The sequence below is a fragment of the Tenrec ecaudatus genome, chromosome X (genome assembly GCF_050624435.1).
Source record: "Tenrec ecaudatus isolate mTenEca1 chromosome X, mTenEca1.hap1, whole genome shotgun sequence".
NCBI classification, from domain to species: domain Eukaryota; kingdom Metazoa; phylum Chordata; class Mammalia; order Afrosoricida; family Tenrecidae; genus Tenrec; species Tenrec ecaudatus.
In genome coordinates, this window is record NC_134548.1 from 103133810 (window position 1) to 103152859 (window position 19050).

The 19050-nt window shown below is 42.7% G+C and overlaps 1 pseudogene; it reads left to right on the forward strand.

Moving 5' to 3' along the window:
• Positions 1 to 4631: 4631 nt before the first annotated feature.
• LOC142434913 (cytochrome c oxidase subunit 6B2 pseudogene) lies at positions 4632 to 4915 on the forward strand (annotated as a pseudogene).
• The last annotated feature ends 14135 nt before the right edge of the window (positions 4916 to 19050 follow it).

Genomic DNA, 19050 nt, shown 5'->3' on the forward strand with positions numbered 1-19050 from the left:
ATGTGTGGATTGTGATAAGGGTTGCACAAGCCTCCAATAAAATGCTTTTAATGATGTTACATTAAGGGAATTGCAAGGAATAAGATGAAATAAAACGTATATGAATTATTGAATATAAACCTGACAATCTGATTTTTAAACCTTCCCTTAATTCACAGTTTAAAAAATTACTTGTAAAGAATAAAATTTGTAATTGAGAACACATGCCACTTATATCTCCTATAGCGCTTGCATGGTGAGAAAAGAATCTGCCATGTCCAGCTTGGGAAACTACTGCAGCTATTCTGAACAAAGAAAGTCATATTCAATATTAGAGTCTGGTAACAATTATTTTCATCCCAAGACCACCAAGAGCATATCTATATTTGAATGTTTTGGAGTTATTACTTTTTGCAGGGAAGGAGATGAACATCAGTGTTAACCAGGAGCATTTCAGGAAAAGTGTGTTAAAAAAAAGTTCGAGATTAGGTTGCGTAATTTGGATGATGATCTAAAAAAGCAGAGGTTTTCTCTAGATTAGGGTACAGTCAGAAGGTTGGGGAATGCTATGGTTGGATATCTACATGAACCATATCTATAGGGAACACTTCCCTATAGAGATGAGGATGTGATTGGTAAAGAAATACCAGTCACTCATTGTAGCTGAGAACGGCGATGCTGTGTGGGTTGCAATAGCTTTGTATTTGTCTCTATCCTGGTGATGCTTTCCGGTAAGCATGGAACTACTAACAAGAATGAATATTCAAACCTACTCACTGCTTCGGGAGAAAATAAGACCTTCTGCTGCTGTAAAGATGTACAACCTTGGAAGCCATGTACAGTCACTATGAGTTAGAAGTGATTTTATAGCTCTGGGTTTGGCTTTTAGTTTATAATGGTCTCAGAGTGAGCTTGTCTGACACTGATGTTCTGTGAGAGTATCTGCGTCCAACAGAAGAGCAACATAACCTAGTTTGTAATAGAAATGAAGACCTAGCATTCGACTAGCAGTACCAGGGGTACATTTTCTTTGTCGCTATGGATTTAGTAAATGGAGCAATTGGAACAGATCTGATCTGACCTAATCCTCCAATGAAATGACTAAGTCACTGGAAAGAAAACTTGGAGATCATATTGTATAAACCCAAATGACCAGATCCCAGCAGCATTTACGCATGACTGGTGCCACAGTAGAGATCCCTGGCAGTGTAGTAGGCTAAGCATTGGGCTGACTATTGCAAAGGAGGCAGTTTAAATCCACCAGCTTCTCCACAGGAGAAAGATGAGGCCGTCAGTTCTCCTAATGATTTAAAGTTTGGGAAACCCTATAAAGCAATTCTGCTCTCTCTAATAAGTTCAAAATTGACTCAACAGCAGTGAGTGTGGTTTAGTTTTGTGAGTGCAGTCGAGTCGATTCCGACTGCAAGCAATCCTATAAAGGGTTTCTGAGACTAGACGTCTTTAAAGAAACAGACAATTTTGTTATCAGTGAAGCTGCTGGTGGGTTTGAACCTCTGACATTTTGGTTATAAGCCTAATACTTAAGCCACGGCACAACCAGAACTTCTTAAAAAAAAAAAACCAACTCCCCTCAAGTCATTTCTGGCATATTGGCACTAGAGGACATAGTAGAAATGCCCCTGAGGATTTCTGAATCTATAAATTTTAATAGGAGTAAAAAGCTTTTCATTTCTTCCTTGATGATTTCAAACTGCTGACCTAGGGATTAATCGCCTAATGGGAAACCTACCGTGCCACCAGGGCCCTTTGAGTGCCATAGTAGCCGTGAATCTTTGATTCCTGGCTCTGCTTCTTGATAGCAATGTGATTTATAGATATGTGACTCTGACACTCTCAAAGCCACAGAAGGGAATAAGGTAATTTGTCTCAAGAGATACACATATAGGCCATCTCAAACTTTTGATTTGTTCCCAGTTTTTAGCTCCATAACCAAAGAGCATTTACCATGACAGATAACACATGAGTCTGGATCATATTTTTATGTCCCATCTTGGATTGCAATTTAAAATAGTCAAATAAACACTATAATATATGGAAAATTTTCAAGAAAAGTTCAGGTTCAAATTGAAGAGGGTTCAAAATAATAGGGAAGAATTACAATGTATAAGAATAGCTTTGTTTTCCGCTGTCTTGATTTCGTGCATGTTAGTGTCTCCACAGGTCTGTCTGAATAGGACAGGCTGGATGAACTATCTGGAGGAAAAACAATAGGACAGACAGTTCCGGGGGGACAGACAGATCCGGGTGGGGGAGGGGGAGGAGGGTAAGGAAGTGGTGTTAATAAACACAGGGACAAGGGAACAACATGGGACCCAAAATGGTAGTGAGGGGGGAGTGACAGGCCTGATGGGGAACGATCAAAGGTAAGGTTGCGTAGAGAAGAGGTATAGCTGTAGCCCAGGTGGGGACGGAGCATGGTGGTGGGGCAGGAGGAAAGTCAAGGGAGAGGGAGAAAGGAGCTGGGAGTCAAGGGTCATTTATGGAGGTCTAGACAAAGACGTGTGCATGCAAACATATATATGAGGATGGGGAAATAGATCTAAGTGTCTACATTTATAGGTTTAACATTAAGGTGGCGGAAGGACCTTGGGCCTCTACTCAAGCACTTCCTCAATGCATGAATACTTTCGTTTATTAAATTGGTACTCTATGATGCTCACTCTCCCGACACAACTGCTGAAGCCAAAGTGGGTGAACAAGTAAATGTGGTGAAGAAAGCTGATGGTGCCCGGCTATCAAAAGAGATAGTGACTGGGGTCTTAAAGGCTTCAAGATAAACAAGCGGCCATCTAGCTCAGAAGCAACAAAGCCCACATGGAAGAACACACCAGCCTGAGTGAGCGAGTGATCCCAAAGGGATCAGTTATCAGGCATCAAAGAACAAAAAATCATCATATCATTGACTGCACACCTCCATGATAGGATCGCTGAAGACAAATTGGGTGCATAAGCAAATGCGGCAAAGAAAGCTGATGGTGCCCGGCTATCAAAAGAGATAGTGTCTGGGGTCTTAAAGGCTTAAAGATAAACAAGCAGCCATCTAGCTCAGAAGCAAAAAAGCCCACATAGAAGAAGCACACCAGCCAGTGCGATCACGAGGTGCCAAAGGGACCAGGTATAAGGCACCATGCAAAAAAAAAAAAAAAAGAATATGTGTGTGTGTGTATATATACCACATTGAATGAAGGGGGAGGTGCAGAGTGGAGACCCAAGGCCCAAGTGTCGGCCACTGGAGATCCCCTCATAGAGGGGTTTAGGAGAGGAGATGGGTCAGTCAGGGTGCAAGGTAGTACCGACGAAGAGCACAGCTTTCCCCCAGATCCTGGATGCTTCCTCCCCCCAACTACCATGATCCGAATTCTACCTTGCAGGGCTGGATAGGGCAGAGGTTGTACACTGGTACATATGAGGGCTGGAGGCACAGGGAATCCAGGGTGGATGATACCTTCAGGACCAGGGGTGTGAGGGGCGATGCTGGGAGAGTGGAGGGTGAGTGGGTTGGAAAGGGGGAACTGATTACAGGGATCCACATGTGACCTCCCCCCTGGGAGAGGGACGGCAGAGAAGGGGGGGAAGGGAGACTCCGGATAGAGCAAGATATGACAAAATAACGATGTATAAATTACGGAGGGCACATGAGGGAGGGGGGAGCGGGGAGGGAGGGGGGAAAAAAAGAGGACCTGATGCAGAGGGCTTAAGTGGAGAGCAAATGCTTTGGGAATGATTGGGGCAAGGAATGTATGGATGTGCTTTATACAATTGATGTATGTATATGTATGGATTGTGATGGGAGTTGTATGAGTCCCTAATAAAATGTAAAAAAAGAAAAGGGGGGAAAAAAAGAAAGAAAGAAAAGAAAATGATTAGGGCAAGGAATGTACAGATGTGCTTTATACAATTGATGTATGTATATGTATGGACTGTGATAGGAGTTGTATGAGCCCCTAATAAAACGTTTAAAACAACAACAACAAAAAAAAAGAGCTATAAGAACCCCAAATAAGATGATCTTTAAATAAAAACACTTTTACATCATTTTACTGGGCGCTGGTACGGCTCTTATCATAATCCATGCATGCATCCGTTGTGTCAGGCACATTTGTATATTTGTTGCCGTCATCATTTTCCAAATATTTTCTTTCTACTTGAGGCCCTGGTATCAGCTACTCATTTTCCCCACTCCCTCCCTCATGAACTCTTTATAATTTATAAATTATTATTATTTTGTCATGTCTTTAAAAAAAGAATAGCATATAGAAATATGAAATCGGAATTACTAAACGAGTCTGGAAACAAAGTAAAGGATAAAATATTCAAACATACTAGGTTAATTCTACAACACTGATCCCAGAAATAAAGTGAGTTTTCATATCACTGACAGATGCAACAGTTGAAACTTATCATTAAACTCAATATCTCAAAATGCTTATGACCTGAAAGGCTCTTTTGGACTAAACACGAATTGTTCCAAGTTCAGATAATAATTTTAAAACCTCTTTAGCCAGGAAACAGAAAGGAAGTCTTTAGCCAGGAAACAGAAGGGAAATGACATTTCTTAAAAAGACAGACAACCGAGAGGAGCCAGGAACTCAGCGCAAGTAGCCATCAGCCTGGACCCGCCTTCTCCGTGGATGTTGGATATCATCCAGAAACCCCCTAAGGGGAAATGGCCTACACCTTCCTTCGACCCTCGCTTCCCCAACCAGAACCAGACGCGGAACTGCTACCAGAACTTTCTGGACTACCACCGCTGCATGAAGACCATGAGCCGGCGTGGGAAGAGCACGCAACCTTGCGAGTACTTTTTCCGCGTGTACCACTCGCTCTGCCCCATCAGCTGGGTCCAGCGCTGGAATGAGCAGATCCGAGACGGCACCTTCGCGGGCAAGATCTGATTGTCCAGCGTTGGCGACCTCCGCCCCTAGGCATAAATAAAGTCATGGTGTTGCCGGCGAAAAAAAAAAAAAAAGACAGACAACCACTAACTTCTTGGATTGTCTTTGGTTATTTGATACCTTGAAGCACTGGGGGAATTTGACAATTTTACAAATATCTCCTGACAAATTAATGTGTGGAATCTTGTTTATTACCTCTATAATAAGATTACAAGGCACCTAAAAGGTAGCAGTGGCTATTCCTCTCCAGTTGCTCACCTATTCCTACCCTCAAGCTTCAGTTATGCACCCATGTATCCACAGACTTAATAGGGCCACCTAGATTCATGAAATGCTATCAATATTCTTCAGGAAATTATTTGTTATCATTATGTTTCTGAGAAGCCCACTTCAATATAAAAGGAGAAGCAGGGGTCTGGAACAGAGTTGGAAAGAAATTCCATTAAAAATGAACCATTGGAATGGTTTTATGCAGAATGTCCTAGTTCTGACATGATTTGACTAAATCATTACTCCAATGGGATATAGGGCAGAAGAAACAGATGTCAAGAAAGTTCTAATATCAAGAGCCTCATTGATTAGAACTCAGTAAAAATAACATGGAGCATAGGGTCAGAGATGAAATTGATTCCTGGGCTAGTTAGCTGCCACATAACTTCTTTAAGATTCTGCCAAGAGCTGTCACAAATCATTCCGATTGTTCATGTGTGTGGGGAAAATAAAACATGGGTGAAATAAATTTTCACTAAAAGAAATAAGGAAGACTGGAGAAGAATTGATGCTACTCAATTCTGGTTCTGAGAAGAATATTGAAAGTGCCATGGACTGCCAGTTGAACAAACAAATCTGCCTTGGAATAAGTATACAGTTGAAATGCCCTTTAGAAGCGAGGATGGCAAGACTTTGTTTCATGTATTTTGGACATATTATCAAGAGAGACTAGTGCCTGGTAAAGAACATCATGCTTGATAGTGGGAGGGCAGTGAACAAGAGAAAGGTGCTCAAGGAGACGGCTTGACATAGTGGCTATAACAATGGGCTCAACCCTAACAATGATTGTTAGAATGGTGCAAGACTAGAATGTGTTTCATTTTGAGTGCATGGGATCACTGTGAGTTGGAACCAACTCTATGGCACCTAACAACAGCAATATAAAGAATAGGTATCAAGCATCAGAAGACCCACAACAAACAATCATATTGAGGCAAATGAGGGGGGCCAGAATGCAGCCCCAGAGCCCATCTGTAGACAACTGGATATCCAAGGGTCATAAGGAAAGGATGAGCCAGACAGGGTGCAGTAATTGCACTGAAGAAACATTCAACATTTCTCTAGTTCTTAAATGCTTACACCCCACGTCCTCCCACTGTAATGATCCCAGATCAACCTTACAAATCTGGCTAGACTACAGCATGTACACTGGTACAGATATGCATCCATATAATATTTAATGACTTCCAATTTTAATAGTGGCATACATTATACATTCCATATTCCACTTATAAATGGATATCTGCAGCTGTTTCTTCCCATTTTGAGGCATGTCTCATCAGTTTTATCCTGATGAAAGAATCAGAAATTAGTGAATTAGTGAGGATCTTCCCCTTTCTCACTGCCCTTCCACTTTATCAAGCATGATGTTCTTTACCAGGGACTAGTCTCTCCTGATGATATGTCCAAAATACATGAAACAAAGCCTTGCGATCCTCACTCATAAGGAGCATTCCAGTTGTATACTCATTCCAAGACAGATTTGTTTGTTTAACTGGCAGTCCATGGCACTTTCAAAATCCTTTCTCGGTCTGCACTGTTGAGAACTCTCGACACACGGAATCCAGGACAGAAAAACACCCCAGGACCAACAGTAGGAGTAGCAATACCATGTGGGTAGGTGGATGGTAGGGGGAGAAAGGGGAAACCAGTCACAATGATCGACGTGTAACACCCACCCAGCCCCCGAGTGATGAACAACAAAAACTTTGTTAAAGGGAAACAGCAGACAGTGTAGGATATGAAAATATTCACCATTGTGAAATGAAAAATTATAAGAACCACATGATAATATTGATAGATGTGGAAAAAGCATTCGATAACATCCAACACCAATTTCTGTTTTAGACAGACACTCAAGAAGATAGGAATGGAAGAAAAATTCCTCCATATAATACAAGCTATATATGAAAAAACAACAGTCAATGTGGTAGTCCACGGAGAAAAGACAAAAACAATCCTTATGAAAAAGGGGACCAGACAAGGATGCCCCTTGTCCCCACTCCTATTTAACATCGTACTGGAGGTCCTAGCTGACAATATAAGACAAAGAAAAGACTGGGGAAGAAAGACGCGAAACTATCCTTATTCACAGATCATATGATTACATATGTGTAAAATCCCAAACGTTCCACAAGAAGATACTGGAAGCAAAAAAGGAGTATGGCAGAGTGGCAGGATGCAAGATTAACAAACAGTAGTCTATAGGACTACTATGCACATCAGACAAGACCACAGAAGAGAGGATCAAAAAGGTGGTACCCTTCACAATAGCCAAGCACAAATGGAAATATTTAGGGATATAACCGAGTTTTTTTAAAAAAAAGATCTGTACAAGCAAAACTACAGAACACCATTAAAAGAAACCAAGGGTGACCTCAAAAAAATGGAAGGATAGTCCATGCTCTTGGATCGGAAGACTCAACATAGTAAAGATGTGAGCTCTGCCCAAGGAACTATATATGTTATCCTGATCTAAATATCATCAACTTTCTTCAAATAATTGGAAAAACTGATTACCAACTTCATATGGAGAGGGAAGAAACCCAGAATTAACAAAGAACTCCTCGAGAAGAAGGACAAAATTGAAGGACTTACTTTATCCAACTTTAGCACCTACTATACATCCACAGTGGTCAAAATAGTGTGGTCTTGGTATAATGATAGATACTCAGGCCAATGGAAAGGTTGAAAACCCAGAAATAAAATCATCTGCATACGGACAACTGATCTTCGATAAGGACCCCAAAAATATCAAATGGGAAGCGGATGCCCTCTTCAATAAGTCATGCTGGAGAAAAAAATGGATAGATATCTGCAGAAAAATGAAGACAGACCCTTACCTCACTCCATGCACAAGAATAAACTCAAGCTAGACTACAGGCCTGGAGGTAAAACCCCAAACAATTAAAGACCATTGATGAGGGAATTGGAACAAATCTGAGAACTTTGGCACAGGGCATACACAGGCCATCAGAAATAGGGAAGGACACAAACACAGAGGAGGCACAAATTGACAAATGGGATATACTAAAGATAAAACACTTGTGTACATTGTAGGAATTCACTGAGAGAGTAATAAGAAAGACCACAGAATGGGAAAATACTTTTAGCAATGACACATCAGGCAAAGGTCTTATTACTTACTAAGGTCTACAATACTCTGCTAACTTACAACGAGAAAAAAAAAAACAATTGTCCACTGAGGAGGTGGGCACAGGACATGAGCAGAAGTTTCTCAAGGGCAGAAATCCAAATGGCCAATAAACATATGAGAAAATTTTCCAGATCCCTAGCCATAAGAGAAATGCAAATTAAACCAACTATGAGATATGACCTAACACCCTCAAAGATAGCCCAATTCATAAAAGCAGAAAGTAACAAGTGTTGGAGGGGCTGGGGAAAGATAGGAACTCTCGTCCACTGCTGAGGAACTTATCGGTATGTACAGCCATTATGGAAATCACTTTGGCAATACATAAAACAGATGGAAATTGAGCTACCATACGACCCAGCAATCCCCCTAATGGGCATATACACAGAAGAGACAAGAAACAAGCCACAGCCAGACATCTGTGCTCCATTGTTCATTGTGGCACAGTTCACAATTGCAAGTAGTTGTACAACAACCCAAATTTCCATCAACAGACAAATATATATTTTAAAAAAACCCTCTGGAACATACATATAATGGAATACTACACATCCCTAAAAAACAGTGATGAACGTATGAAGCACATCACTGCATGGGAAGAACTGGAGGAAATTATGCTAAGCGAAATAAGCCAAGCACAGAAGGGCAAATACAACATGAGTCCACTGAGGTAAGCTTAAAAATGTAAAAGGGGCATAGGGAAAAAGCTACTGTACACATACATTCCTGGGGTGATGTCCAGGTAGTATGGCCAGCGCCAAACTAAAACCAGGGTTACATAGGAGAGCCAACTAAAAAGGAGTGGGGATAAAAAAGACATGGTAGCCGGAGGAAGAGGGCACTAACCCACCACAGGGAGGTTATTGTTTATATCTCCACAGGGAAAGAGGGACCAGACTCCAACTCAGTGCTCCAAGATGAGAACGCAACACACCACCATGAAGCAGGGAACCAATAGAGAGGCCTGAGAAGCCGGCCCGTATCCCAACTAAGTGGCCAGCCTTGCCTCCCCCAAGAAGAATTCACATCAGAGGACAGCACTGAAGCTACATCTCAGGAAGGACATGTCTGATCAGAGCACACGGGAGCAAACGATGGGGATGGGAAAGAAAGTGGAGCACATCCTGGCCCACCAAGCCCTGAGGATGATATTTCTGCTCAGAGCAGCCAGTGCACAGAGACAACCATAGGTCAAGCCCCACCATGAGACATGACGTCCCTCACTGACCCATAGGACTATGGGGTACACTGGAGATACACTGCCAGAATTATTCCTGATCTAACCCCACCACACTAAGGGCGTGCAACAGAACAGGAAGGGGAGCAGAGCAAGGAAGTCCCCTTGGAACACCAAAAGTAGACTGTGGGGCCAGAGCGTGGCACCCCATCAGACTCATTGGAAAACACTCTTAAAGGTCAACAAATAGACCTTGAACTATTTATAGCTTTTTTCTCTTTTTGTGTCTATTGGCTTTTCTTCCTTATTGTTGTTGTTATTGTTTTATTTTCTTTGTTGCTTTGTTTTGCTCTGTCTTGTGTTTGTACATATTATCTGGATGTCTATCTAGATAAGATGGGCAGGATAAACAAGCCAGAGGAGGGTGGTTCCAGGGAGACATGGGAGAGGGGGATGAGAGGGAAAAGAAGGGGAGTACCAAGAAACCCAAGGACAAGGGAAAACAAGTTATTCAAATTGATGGCAAGGAGAGTGTAGGAGGCCTGGTAGGACTTGATCAAGGGCAATGTAACTGAGAGGAATTACTGAAACCCAAATGAAGGCTAAACATGTTAGTGGGTGGGACAAGAGGAAAGTAAAAGGAAATAAAGGAAAGAACTAGGAGCCAAAGGATATTTATAGAGATCTAAATACAAGGAAGTACATATGTAAATATATTTATATATGACGATAGGGAAATAGATCTATGTACATATATTTATAGATTTAGTATTAAGGAAGAAGATGGACATTGGGTCTCTACTCAAGTACTTCTTCTATACAAGAACACATTCTTCTAATAATCCGGCATTCTGAGTTGCTCCCCTTCCCAATATGATCACTGAAGACAAAATGGGTGCATAAGCAAATGTGATGAAGAAAGCTGATGGTACCCAGCTATCAAAAGATACAGCATCAGAGGTCTTAAAGTCTTGAAGAAAAATAAGCGGCTAACTAGCTGAGAAGCAACAAAGCCCACATGGAAAAAGCACACCAGCCTGTGTGATCATGAGGTGTCGATGGGATCAGGTATCAGGCATCAAAGACCCAGAACAAAAAATCCTGTCAATGTGAATGTGGGGGTTGGGGGCAGGGGGAATGCGGAGTGGAAACCCAAAGCCAATCTGTAGGCAATTGGACATCTCCTTTTAGAAGGGTTGAGGGGAGAAGAAGGGCCAGTCAGGGTGCAGTACAGCACCAATGAAACATACAGCTTTCCTCTAGTTCTTTAATGCTTCCTCCCTCTCCACCCGACCCCCACTGTCATTACCCTAATTCTACCTTACAAATCTGGCTAGACTATAGCATGTACACAGGTACATATAAGAGCTGGAAACACATGGAATCCAGGACAGATAAACCCCTCAGGACAAATTTTGAGAGTAGCCATACTGGAGGGGAAAGGGAAGGTGGGGGAAGAAAGGAGAACTAATCACAAGGATCTATATATAACCCTCTCCCAGGGGGTTAGACAACAGAAAAGTGAATGAAGGAAGACATTGGTCAGTGTAAGATAAGAAAAAATATATATATATGTATATAAATTATCAAAGGTTCATGAAGAAGGGAGGGGGAAAATGAGGAGCTGATACTAATGGCTCAAGTAGAAAGAAGATATTATGAAAATGATGATGGCAACACATGTACAAAATTGCTTGAAACAATGGATGGATGGATCGTGATAAGAGTTGTATGAGCCCCCAATAAAATAGCTCATTTTTTTAAGATAGGAAAATACTAAAATTTATCAAGGGTTCATGAGGGTAGGAAGGTGGGGGAGGGAGACTAAAAGATGAGCTGACATCAAGGGCTAAAGTAGAAAGAAAATGTTTAGAAAAGGATAATGGCAACATATGCACAAATGTGCTTGGCACAATCAATGTATGGATTGTTGTAAGAGCTGTAAAATGATTTTAAAAAGAAGAGGAGGATAGAAATCTGCATTGCCAAATGGATTATGAAGCACTTCACTTAAGAAATGTCTTTCAGATGAGACAGAACACTAAATGCAGGACTCAGTATTCACCTCCATTTCTGTGGCATGTTGAATGCTCTTAACCAGGAGAGTCTTATGTCCTAGATATATATGGACAATTCTTCTGCTCCCAATTAAGTTGGTGTGATTGCTCACAAGTCTAATCATGTCAAATGTCATTTCAACCATATCTCAAATGTCAGTATGTTGTACTGTGAATTAATCATTAAATATCATATGAGTACAGGGGGAAATTGTCTGCTAGAGTGCCAGAAAATGAGCCCTAGGTTAGAAGTGACTCGGAATACTCCTGCAGAAGAGCTGTTACCTCAAAGGAGAGTTGGCCGTGACTGGGAGGAAGGAACGTTTTCAGGGTGAGACTGATGAGACATGCCTCAATGGGAAGAAACAGCTGCAGATATACATTAATAAATGGAATGTGGAATGCATGTTATATGATACTATTAAAATCAGAAGTCATTAAAAATTACATGGGACACATAAAAAACAATAATCTAGGAATTCATGAACTGAAATTGACTGGTATTGACAATTTTTAATCAAATCGTATGATTTACCACGTTGTGATCGACAAATAGAAGAGGCATTGTGGTAACAGTTTACAGAGTTCTCTCGTTACAGAAATCCTTTCTCTGTACTGTCCACAACAACTTTTACAAACTCAGTGTTAGTATATTAAGTGTTTGAGGAAGAACGAAGAGATTCTTGGCCACCGATATTCCACATTAGGAATCGTGCATTATTAACCTCTCTCTCCTTTACATTACTTCCTATTGTAGAAGTGTGCACAGGTTCATTCATGGAAAATTGGTAAGGAAGGGCAGTTTTCGCTGCATTATCAAGCCCAATAATGAAACCTTTGTGTTCCTAGTGATTCAACAGTTTCCACATCCTGGTGAATAGCATTCCCATCCTAGGGGCGTAGATGAACTCCAGCCAAGCGGACCAACTGGCCTTCTCCGGCTCAGGCTGAGGCCAGAGCCTCTGTCTTTACTGCTGCTGCTCACTAGCTTGCAGGTAGCCTGCTTGCCAGGAAGAGGAGGAAGCCCAAAGCTCAGGACGCTTTGTCTTAGAAAAGCCACACCTCTACAGCCTCGGTACTAACCTGGCTCAAGAACATTGCAGAAGTGTTGCCTGTAATGAGCCTTAGGGGTCACCGTCTTCCTGGAGACTCATTAACAACCTACAATGCAAAGATGACACCACTTGCACGCTGAAAGCAAGGTCTTGAAGCACGGACTGGTGAAGCCCCCAAATTAGAACCTTCACTATGGATTACATCTCAATGTAAACATAAGAAAAATCCTCCCCACTGAACCAATAAGCAACACCATGACAAATGGAGAAAAGATTGAAGTTGTCCAAGATTTTATCTTGGTTGGATCCACTATCGATGCTCATGGAAGCAGCAGTCAAGAATTCAAATTACATTAGGCAGATCGGCACAAGCCCTCTTTACGGTGCCGAAGAGCAGAGATGTCACTGTGAGGATTGAGGTTCTCCTGACCCGAGCTATGGCATTTTCCATTGCCTCGCATATGTGTGTTAGCTTGACAATGAATAAGGAAGACGGGAGAAAGAAATGATGCGATTGAATTGTGCTGATAGTGAAGAACTTTGAAAGTACAAAGGACTGTGAGAAGAACAACCAAATCTGTCTCATAGGAAGTAAAATCAGCAGGCTCCTTAGAATGGTGAGACTTCCCACCTACTTTGGGCATTATCAAGAGAAGTCCACGGAAAGGACTTGATTCTTGGCAAATTAGAGAATCATAGAAAAAGTGGAGGCTCACCGGAAGATGGCGGACCAGGGGACCCGCATACTCTGAGAGCTCCTTCGAACAAAGCAGATTTGGTGTCCAGGTAGCCAAGTGGTAGGAGTCTGGTGAGTAAAATGTCCCCACGGGACAGCACCCCACCCCACGCATTTGTCCTGAGCAGGGGCCTTGACGATACAGGACCCGATTCGCAGGACATCTCCAGTCACCAGACTGCCACCATCGCGGCTGCAAGTAGCTATAGCCCCACTCCATGCCCAGACCCAGACCCTGAGCCCAGAGTCGCTTGCCTGCCCTGCCGAGACATGTGCAGAGGTCACGGGACCCCCTACAGCAGCTGCCCACTCGCGGGACCGTACTAGGAGGGAGGCTTCCCTTTCACGCGGTTCCCCTCTCCCCACATGGCAGCGATCTGCCCTTGCGCCGCGTCTCTTCCTCCATTCATCCAAGGCCCGGATAACTGACCTGCAGGCCACCAGGGGCTCCATGGCAACCCCCACGGGGGATCATCCACCCCCATTGCTGCCTTGGACCTCTCCACCAGCACTACACTTACCCAGCCGCCCACCCCAGTCAACTTAGCACCCGCTCAATTCCCGGCCCAGGAACCTGCGCTGAGCACTTCCCACAGGCCTGAGCCTCACCAGAGCCCACACCGCTTCTAACCCCGACACTGCGTTTCTCTCGGAGCCACTTCAGGCTGGCCTGCAGAGACCTGTAGCTGCGGCCTGGGGCACTAAGCCTGCCTGCCAAGGGCGCCCCTTCTAGCGCCAACAGCACCAGGTGAAACAGTGGGTGCCCCTGCCTACTGGGAGCACGAGCAACAGGGTTCTGCACTCCTGTGGGAGTGGCATTGCCCTCCCCGGTGCGCTGCGGGGATTCCAGCAGCCTGTGGCTGCAAGCTCTGAGCCTTGACACATTCCTTCCTTGCAGAGGACAAGTGGCATTGCCCTCAGTTTCCCGCCAGAGAGCTGCTGTCCAATCCGGCTCAGACTTAGCTGCGGAGACTGAGCTGCTCACATGGTGGGCAGATTAAGCAATAAACATCCCCACCTGCTAGGGAGCCTAGGACATGTCTTTGCCATGCACACCGGTGCCGTCTGTGTTCTCCAGCCGGCTCTCACCACCACGGGGCCCTGCGGGGTCCTCAGCGCCAGCATCTAAACCTGCTCCAGCCCTTCCCAGCAGGCATAGGAGATGGGCACTATGGACTATGTCTCTCTCAGCACCCATCGTGGCCCCAGCATTTTCAGCCTGGTGCAGGGGGCCAGCCCTTTTTGGGCTGCTCCCGCCCATGTAGCCTCTGACCACAGGCTCCATTCTACAGGGGTCTGGGAGGGCTTGCTGATCTGAAGAGCATTTTCCCCCCACATAGCTGGGCTCCAGAGCCCTGATCAGCACCACATCCAGCGACAGTGAGCCCTCTCCCACCTCTGCGTTCTATTATGCATCACTAGTATTTAGAGGGAAAAGAAAGGGGCAAATTTATATATATATGCATTTATATAAATCTTTTATCTCAGTGCTGGTTTTTCTCTCTTCTTTCTTTCTCCTTTTTCATTATTGCTAGTACTTCTCTTTTGCCCCTTATCTATAGGTTTCCCTTCTATCTCTTTTTTTTCTCCTTCCACTTCTACTGTTATAAATTCTTTTCCCTCCTCTTTTATAGCTTCTCCTTCATCCTCTCTCTCCATGTTTTCTTTTTCCACCCAAAATTTTGTTAAAAATTACATTTTAATTTTTAACATTTTAAATTCTTTTTCTATTACTAAACAAAAAAGGGCTGCTAAGGGTACCCTGACAAACCAGTTCAAAGCACCTTGAAGATACTCACTGAGGCTCCAGGCCCCACTCCAGTTGTTGAAACATCTCACCCCTGTGGGTCACTAAACCTTCGCGGAACTCTGCCTACACAGCAGTCTGACCCATCCTTATAGTAGGTCATAGGCATTCGCCTGAAAGAATCCTTAATAGTAACACAGATAAGGTTACCCTGGCCTCCCAGAAGCATGGGGCCTATGAAAAGATCGAGGATAAATCGACAGACCACATCACCACCAGCAAAAAAACAAAACAGAGAGACAAAACCAACGTCTCTCATAGAAGAAACAGATACAGAGAAAATCTTCAGAAGTCTGCTTGCAGCAATACAGGAGCTTAGGGAAGCAACCCAGAATAAGGATGCAATGATAGAGGAGATGATGGCCACAATAGAGGGGATGAAGTCCACAATAGAGGGATGAAATCCACCCACCAAAGGGAACTGCAAGAGCTAACAGAGGAGGTAGCAGAAGCCACACAAAAGGTCACAGAACTTATGATTAGCCTTGAGGAGGCAGAGAACCATATCAGTGATCTTGAGGACACTCAAACAGACCTAAGCAAGTGAGAAAGACAGTCAGATAGGAACATTAAAGAAATGGAAGATAGCCTGAGATCAATGACAGATGCTATGAAGAGGAATAACATTCGAATAATCGGTCTACCGGAGCACAACACAACACAAAAGTCGAAAGCCAAGATAGCAAAGGAATTTCTGAAAGAAAACTTTCCCATCCTAACAAGGGAGAACGAGGAATTCATACAGGAACCATAAAGGATAACAGCTAGACTAAATCCTAAGAAGAACACGCCAAGACATAAAATAGTAAAAATATCCAACTTAGAGGAGAAAGAGATAATTTTAAGAGCAGCAAGAGAAAGGAAGACAGTCACATAAAAAGGAGCGCAAGTAAAAATATACTCAGACCTATCAGCATATGATACCACGAATAGGAGGAGAGAATGGAGCAACATCTTCCAAAAACAGAAAGAAAAAAATGCCTCCCCCAGAAAACTGTACTGCCAAGTTATCCATTAATATAAATGGTGAGATAAGCGCCTTCCAGGACAAGGAAAGGCTCAAAGAATATGCTGCAAGTCACACGACACTGCAGAAGATACTGGCTGACTCACTATGGCCAGAGGATCAACCTCCACTAAGAACTAACAGGAGACCACCATATATCCCATCTCCATCTAGAAGCCAACATGCCAGCAACAGTTACCAGGACAACAGGGTCTCAGATGGAAAAGAGCACAAGATAGAAACTCTCCACTCAAACACAGCACACTGATATGAAGAGAGATAGGTAAAGACCCCAAACACAAAACAGGGTATGGCAACTAGGAATCCACAGATAGTGATAATGACTCTGAAATCCAATGGACTCAAAAATTCTTAACAACATATTGGCTGATAGAATACAAAAGTATATAAAACATATGATCCACAAGCAAAGGGTTTCACATTCTTTTCAAATCCACATGGATCTTTTTCAAGAATAGACCACACGCTGGGACACCAGTCCAGCCTGAGTAAATTCAAACACATAGATATTATCCAGACATCTTTCTCAGATTACCATAAAGCTAGAGATTAATAAGAGGATGTCCAGAAAAGCAAAGGCAACCAATTGGAGAATGAACAATGATCTCCTGTGACACGAATGGGTACAGGCCTAGATCAGAGAGAATATTAGGAAGTTTCTAGAAACTAACGAGAATGAGAATACAACGTATCAAACTTATAGGACACTGCAAGGCAGTTATCAGAGGTAGATTGATATCATTAAATATATATAAGAAAAAAGAAGAAAGGTGTATGACAGATACATTAACACAAAACCTTCAACAACTAGAACAGAGTCAGCAGAACATCCCCTCCAATAGTATGAGAAAAGAAATAATAAAAATCAGGGTGGAGTTAAACCAGTGCAAAGAAAAGAGGACAATGGAAAAGAAAAATGCACCTAAAAGCTGGTTCTACGAAAGAATTAACAAAATTGACAGTTCTTTGGCAAAGCTTTCCAAGTATAGAAAGGAGAAAACATCAATAGCCAGGCTGAGGGGTGAATCAGGAACAATAACAACAGACCCCACTGAGATAAAAAGGATAACCACAAAGTACTATGAAGATCTGTATTCTAATGAATTCAGAAACATGAAAGACATGGATAAATATTTGGAAAAACAGTCTCTTCCTAGATTATCTCAGGCAGAGATAAAAAGCCTCAACAAACCCATAGCGAAAGAAGAAATAGAGAGGGTCATCAAAAACCTACCAACAAAAAAAGCCCCAGGGCTATATGGTTTCACAGCAGAATTCTACCAAGCATTCAGGGAAGAGTTGACACTCATCCCCATAACATAGAAGAGGATGGCAAACTCCCAAACTCATTTTACGAAGCCAGCATTACTTTGATACCCAAACAGGGCAAAGACCTCACAGGTATAGAGAATTACAATCCAATATCTCTAAAGAACACAGACGCAAAAATCCTTAACAAAATACTGGCCGATAGAATACAAAAGTATATAAAACATATCATCCACCACGACCAGGTAGGATTCGTCCCAGGGGTGCAGGGATGGTTTAACATCTGAAAATCCACCAATATAATACATCACATCGAGAAGAAAATGGATAAAAACCATATGATAATATCCATAGATGCAGAAAAAGCATTGGACAAAATCCAGCACCCATTCCTAATCAAGACACTCATGAAGATTGGATTGGAAGGTAAATTCCTCAAGCAGATACAAGTTATCTATGAAAAACCAACCTCCAACATCATAGTCAATGGAGAAAAGTCAATAACAATCCCACTGAAAAGGGTTACAAGACAAGAATGCCCCCCTGTCCCCACTTCTATTCAATATCATCTTGGAGGTTCTGGCTAACAACATAAGACAGCAGAAGGACATCAAAGGGATCCAAATGGGAGAGCAGGAGGTGAAACTATCGCTATTTGCAGATGACATGATCTTGCACATTGAAAACCCCAAAAGCTCCACAGCTGGAGTACTTAAAGCTATAGAGGAATATGGAACTGTAGCAGGATACAAGGTCAATAAACAGAAGTTTTCTATACACATCAGACAGGACCATGGAAAAGGGGATTAAGAAGGAAGTAGTACCCTTCATAGTAGCTAAGAACAAACTGAAATACCCAGGAATATATTTAACAAAAAATACTAAAGACCTATACAAGGAAAACAATAAGCCCCTACTACAGGAAACCAAAAGCAACCTCCACAAATGGAAAAACATCCCCTGCTCGTGGATTGGAAGGCTCAACATAGTAAAGATGATAGTCCTAACTAAAGCACTTCACAAGTTCAATGCTATACCAATTCAAATACCATCAACCTTCTTCAATGAATTGGAAAAATTGACCACCAATTTCATATGGAGAGGGAAGAAACCCAGAAGTAGCAGAGAACCCCTCAAGAAGGACACAGTTGGAGGACCCACCTTACCCGATTTCAATGCCTATTTCACAGCTACAGTGAACAAAACAGCGTGGTACTGGCACAACAACAGACACTCAGATTGGTGGAAAAGAATAGAAAGCCCAAGAATAAAACCGCCAGCATATAGACAACTGATCTTTGACAAGGGTCCCCAAACCATCAAGTGGGAAGCGGTTGCACTTTTTAAAAAGTGGTGCTGGAAACAATGGATATCCACATGTATAAAGATGAAACAAGACGTTTACCTCACCCTATGCACAAGAATAAATACAAGGTGGATCACAGACTTAGAAATTAAACCCTAAACCATCAGAACCATCAAGGAGGGAATTGAGACTAACCTCAGAGCACTGGCCCAGGGAGCTCATAGGCTCACTGCAATAGGGGAGGGTATACACACAGGTGAACTGGAAAGTGACAAATGGGATTTAATAAGAATAAAG